Genomic DNA, 6,000 nt, shown 5'->3' with positions numbered 1-6,000 from the left:
AAAGACCGATGCCAACAGTAGTTTAAATTGATAATGGCATCGGTTGCACCTAAGAAACCGATGCCAATAGATTTTTTCGATAATTGACATCGGTTGTAAGTAATCAACCGATGCCAATTTAGCAATATTGCCATCGGTTCTAAAGTTTGAACCAATGCCAATTACTTTATAATGATTAAAAACCCTAACCACCCAACTATCAGATCTCGTTAACTTCCCCAAAACTTCACTCTAACTTTACCTCTGCTACTCGCCTCTTCGTGTAACACCACCATCGTCCTCCGATAGGCGACTTGACAACCACCCGCTATTCTCCGCTACTCGCCCCAACAACCACCACACTACGATGACCATCACCACACGACGTCTCCTTCAAAAAATTAACCACCATGCTAATTATCCGATTATTCAAGGTATATTTATGTTCCTATTTCATTAATTAATTTAGGGTTTTCCTTAGTTTCATAATTTTGATCCTTAATTTGTGGTTACTCTTTAATTTCATACTTGATGCGGTAGTTGTTGTCAGGTCTTCTAATTGATTACATACGGTAGGGTCATCGTCTGATGTTATCAATGGGTGTTTTTGTTTTCTTAAGGTTTTCAATTTAAGGAACTGGTGTTGAGTCTTTACTGTATTGGGTTGTTAGTATTTTTGTTAGTGATCTTTGTGACTGAGATTGTATGTATCTTTTTCTTACTTGCACATAATGTTTTTTATGTCATTGTGCATGTATCCTTTTGTATCAGTTTTATACAGATCGTGTTGGAAATAATTTCTTATTCAGTTCACATGTTCTTTGTCATTTTTATTCTATAGATAAAGTGCCACATAGTGATTGTTGCAACAGGAGCCACAACCACGAGGCTTCGATTACCCAGGAAGGATTAGGACTGTAGCAAAGGAATATAATTTGTGCCTGTGAAATATGTAAGATAGGTCAGTTTATTTGCTCTACTACTTGAGAATAGCTCATTCTATAATAATATTTGATTTATGTATAGTTTATTTGCTTCTCATAGGCCTCTAATGGTGAGAATGGACATGACTTGATAAGACGTTAACTAAGTGAGTAAAAGAAGGGCTGAGGCAGGTGCGCTACTGCTTAAGAATAGCTTATTGTGAATTAGTTATGCTTTTTATTTTATTTTATTTTAGGGGTATTTAAGTGATTCTAGTTCTAATTTATGCTCTTCTATGTGGTATCTAATTTCAAATTTCACAATTTCAATGTTTAGGTCGTTTTAGTTGTCATTTCACTTCTCTGTCTCTTTTTCATTTCTCTGTTTCTTTTGACTTCAATGGATCAGACTCACGAACTCGCTTCAGATACTCTCTCTTTCTCTACTCATTTTTTTTATTTGCTTTCTGTTCCTGCATAAATCCTCATTGGTATTTAGCAGACCTGTAAGCTGCAAATCTAAGGTCACTTAGTTATTCAGTGAGCAGTGATACTCAATATCAGGTTCAAAAGCTGTCAGCATTCGATAAAAGGGTGCCACAACAGACGCTCTCTTAATTAGCAAAATGTCTAAACTCCAACAAGAATAATGACTTTTATATGCTGCTTCGACAATGTCAACTATGACCATTAATCTATTCAGTTTGTGAAACTTCAGTTAAAAAGACTAAGCTTTGATAAGTATTACATCGATTCTTATGGTCATTGTTTAGTTCAACTGATCTGCTTATTGGTTTTAATTTTGCTTGGCTGTTATTATAACTCACTATATCCTCTCATATGTATCTTTGTCTCGTTAGATATAGAAAGTTTAGCTTACCGTAAGTGTGGGGGACGGATTTTTTTCAAGTAATGTGTTAAATATATTGCTCACTATAGCCTTTCATATGACCATGTTTGGACTATGACGTTTTTGTGGCTGTAATTAAATCTTGGATCGAGTATTGATCTCGATATCATTTGTCACGACATGATCTTGGGCTTTTTGCTATAGTTGCAGCCGACCTCGCCTCTAGTTTCAGTCAAGGCAACCTTCATAGCTTTGATAACATGGTCACTATGCATGTAGTTATAAGTCACAACAGTTGCACCCTTAGTTAGCAAAATGTCTAAACTCCAACAAGAATAATGATTTTTATTTGCTACTTCGACAATGTCAACTTTGACCATTAATCGATTCAGTTTGTGAAAATTCAGTTAAAAAGACTAAGCCTTGATAAGTAATACAATCATTGTTATGGTCATTGTTTAGTTCAGTTGTCAGATATCAAGTGTGTTACTGCAGTTCAAGAGGAATGTAGTGTAACCAAAAGGAGCAGCACATGTGACAGTAAGGGCTAAGAAAATTCTTATAATGGGTGGTATTTGATTCATTGGTATATTCTTGTTAAGAGTCCCTGTTAACAACTAGTGTTAGATTATGAGGTTACCATGAACGTTGTCTTTCTTTCCCTGAATTATTCCCAATTTCCGCGTCTTGTTGTTGCTCGATTATTTCAGCAGTTATGCTTATATTAATTCTTATGAAACAAGGTTTTTTCTTAATTGCTCAGTTTCTCTAAACTCTGCAAGTGAAAATATGATAATTTAAGCATTTGCTGATGTTTGTTGTTCTGATGCATATCAACAGTTTCCACATTTACTAAGAGAAGTTCACGAATATGTTAATCTATGCATATCTACTGAATATTTATCGGATTCTGGCGGCCTGAGTTGGGTTGAATGGTGTTTAACGTAGGATTATGCTATTACAACGCAATTTGAGGGCTTATTGGTGATGTTTGTCAACTGCAATTCACAACCATACCGTTGACATGTTTTCATTATCGGCATTGGTATATGATGATTGATCCCACTAGGGTGTATTTGGCCATCTCTTTTCAAGTACTTGCTATTATTATATGTCCATCACTTCAGTCTTAGTATTCTGCATTAGAGCTGGTAAAAGCTACCCGGCCTAAGAAACCTGATCGGTAGATCACGAAAATAAATAATTAGTGCACCTGACCCGACCAGTTGTACTATGTGGTGAATCCCCCTGCATTTATGGTGTTATAAGAACTCAATTACACAAGTTTCCATTGCTTTGTGCCACATGTTTGTGACATTTGTGTTAATGTCTTCTTTTCTGATGCATATTTTCGGAAGTACTTTGTTTAGGATCAAGTTTTAGTTGTGTAATTGCAGAATATGGCCTACTTTCCTCACCATTCAGTATAAATGCATATTGATTGGTGGTCGTACTCTGATAGGCGTATAAAACATTTTTCTCATTCTAAATTGTTCTAAATTTTAGTTTATTTTTCTTTCTAAGTTGTTCTAAGTCGTAGTTTAGCTAATAATATATTGTTCTTGTTTACTGTGTGTTTCAGGTTCAGTAATAACACTTGAAGAAATGAACGAGGTTCGGGAGGCCTTGGGCGTTATAATGTAAAAAAAATAAAATATATATGATGTAGTGAACGGTTGATTTATATACTCGAATAGTTAAGGGTTTTCATGTATGTGATTTTGTTGTTGGATACAATTCGTTGAATGGTTGTATTGGATTCAGATTTATTTATTGGTATTGAAGTTATGAAATTTGGATTGTTCAATTTATAAAGAGATATTGTCGAATTTCTTATAGCTAAAAAAAACAAAATGCAGGTAATATAATTTATTTATTGGCTAGGCACGGTTTTTTTTATTGTTGTAATTGATGATTGACATCGGTTCCTAAGTTACAACCGATGCCAATAATACAAAAATTGGCATCGGTTTTTATGGTACAACCGATGCCAATATGTGTAAATTGCCATCGGTTAGAACAGATGCCAATTGAATAACAACCGATGCCAATATGTGTAAATTCGCATCGGTTTACGAACCGATACCAATTCAAAAAAATGTCATTGGCATCGGTTGGGAACCGATGCCAATCACTGTTTATAACCGATGCCAATTGCATTAATTGTACTAGTGAGGATTTGGTTGGCGAATGGGTTGGGACATTACAGAAAGAATGATCAGTTCAGTATTTGAACCTTGTAAGATCAATCTTGAAATTGTAGGATCCGCTCCTACTCCTCAAGCTGAAGCTTATGATGCCTGTGTTGTTCACTCAAAAGCCTTTCAAGACGTAATTGCTCTTTCGACATTAAAGTTTCATAATGTTTGTTTGAATGTGTTCCGCGGTGTCTCACTAATCAAGCTGCTATCTTATATATATGTTGCAGTGTCTAAACAGCTGCAGAAGTGAGATCGGCAAGTGCCAATTCTACATGGATATGGTGTCTAATTGCCGACACAACTCCGGCTCAGCCATTAATGCCTAGTTTATAATTACAATGTTAAAGCAGTGGAGCTCTTCTTTGTGTTTTCTTGCATATGGAGCTTGTTCTGAGTTAATTTTCTCATAACGACTTCAAAATTATGTTTAAGGCTGCTGAATCATTCACTTTAAAACTTTTTATTAGTGGTTTTTTGTTTAATCTAGGACCTGTTTGAGTGAATCTTAGACATTATCTTGTGAACCACATAATAGTGAACAAACCCGAGTGCTTGGTTCGGGTTATCGTGCCTAAGAAACGCCATACAAATAATCAATAGTTAGTACTCTCTGTTTTAGCCATCTATATACAAATAACCACCTATTTTGCTCTTGTTCTTATTTTGTGAATCCTAGAGCCTGTTTTGTGAATCTTAGACCTTGTTTTGTGAATCTTAGAGCTTATATTGTGAAACTAAAAGGTAATATTGGGAAATGTGGTCATAAATGGTTGAAATTATGTATTTTGCTCTTGTTCTTATTTTGTGAAGCCTAGACCTTGTTTTGTGAATCCTGCGACTTGTTTTGTGAAATTAGAAGGTAATATTGTGAAACTTGGTCATAATTGGTTGAAATCACCTATTTTGCCCTTGTTCTTATTTTGTGAATCCTAGAGCCTGTTTTGTGAATCTTAGAGCTTATATTGTGAAACTAAAAGCTAATATTGGGAAACGTGGTCATAAATGGTTGAAATTATGTATTTTGCTCTAGTTCTAATTTTGTGAAGCCTAGACCTTGTTTTGTGAATCTTAGACTTATATTGTGAAACTAAAAGAAAATATTGTGAAACATGGTCATAAATGGTTGAAATTATCTATTTTGCTCTTGTTCTTATTTTGTGAAGCCTAGACCTTTTTTTGTGAATCCTACTACTTGTTTTGTAAAATTAGAAGGTAATATTGTGAAACTTGGTCATAATTGGTTGAAATCACCTATTTTGCTCTTGTTCTTATTTTGTGAATCCTAGAGACTGTTTTGTGAATCTTAGACCTTGTTTTGTGACTCTTAGAGCTTATATTGTGAAACTAAAAGGTAATATTGTGAAATGTGGTCATAAATGGTTGAAATTATCTATTTTGCTCTTGTTCTTATTTTGTGAAGCCTAGACCTTGTTTTGTGAATCTTAGAGCTTATATTGTGAAACCAAAAGATAATATTGTGAAACGTGGTCATAAATGGTTGAAATTATCTATTTTCCTCTTGTTCTTATTTTGTGAAGCCTAGACCTTGTTTTGTGAATCATACTGCTTGTTTTGTGAAATTAGAAGGTAATATTGTGAAACTTGGTCATAATTGGTTGAAATCACCTATTTTGCTCTTGTTCTTATTTTGTGAATCCTAGAGCTTGTTTTGTGAATCTTAGACCTTGTTTTGTGAATCTTAGAGCTTATATTGTGAAACTAAAAGGTAATATTGTGAACTGTGGTCATAAATGGTTGAAATTATCTATTTTGCTCTTGTTCTTATTTTGTGAAGCCTAGGCCTTGTTTTGTGAATCTTAAAGCTTATATTGTGAAACCAAAAGATAATATTGTGAAACGTGGTCATAAATGGTTGAAATTATCTATTTTGCTCTTGTTCTTATTTTGTGAAGCCTAGACCTTGTTTTGTGAATCCTACGGCTTGTTTTGTGAAATTAGAATGTAATATTGTGAAACTTGGTCATAAATTGGTTGAAATCACCTACTTTGCTCTTGTTCTTATTTTGTGAATCTTAGAGCCTGTTTT

The sequence above is a fragment of the Silene latifolia genome, chromosome Y (assembly GCF_048544455.1).
Source record: "Silene latifolia isolate original U9 population chromosome Y, ASM4854445v1, whole genome shotgun sequence".
Taxonomy (NCBI): Eukaryota; Viridiplantae; Streptophyta; class Magnoliopsida; order Caryophyllales; family Caryophyllaceae; genus Silene; species Silene latifolia.
This window is presented reverse-complemented; position numbering follows the sequence as displayed.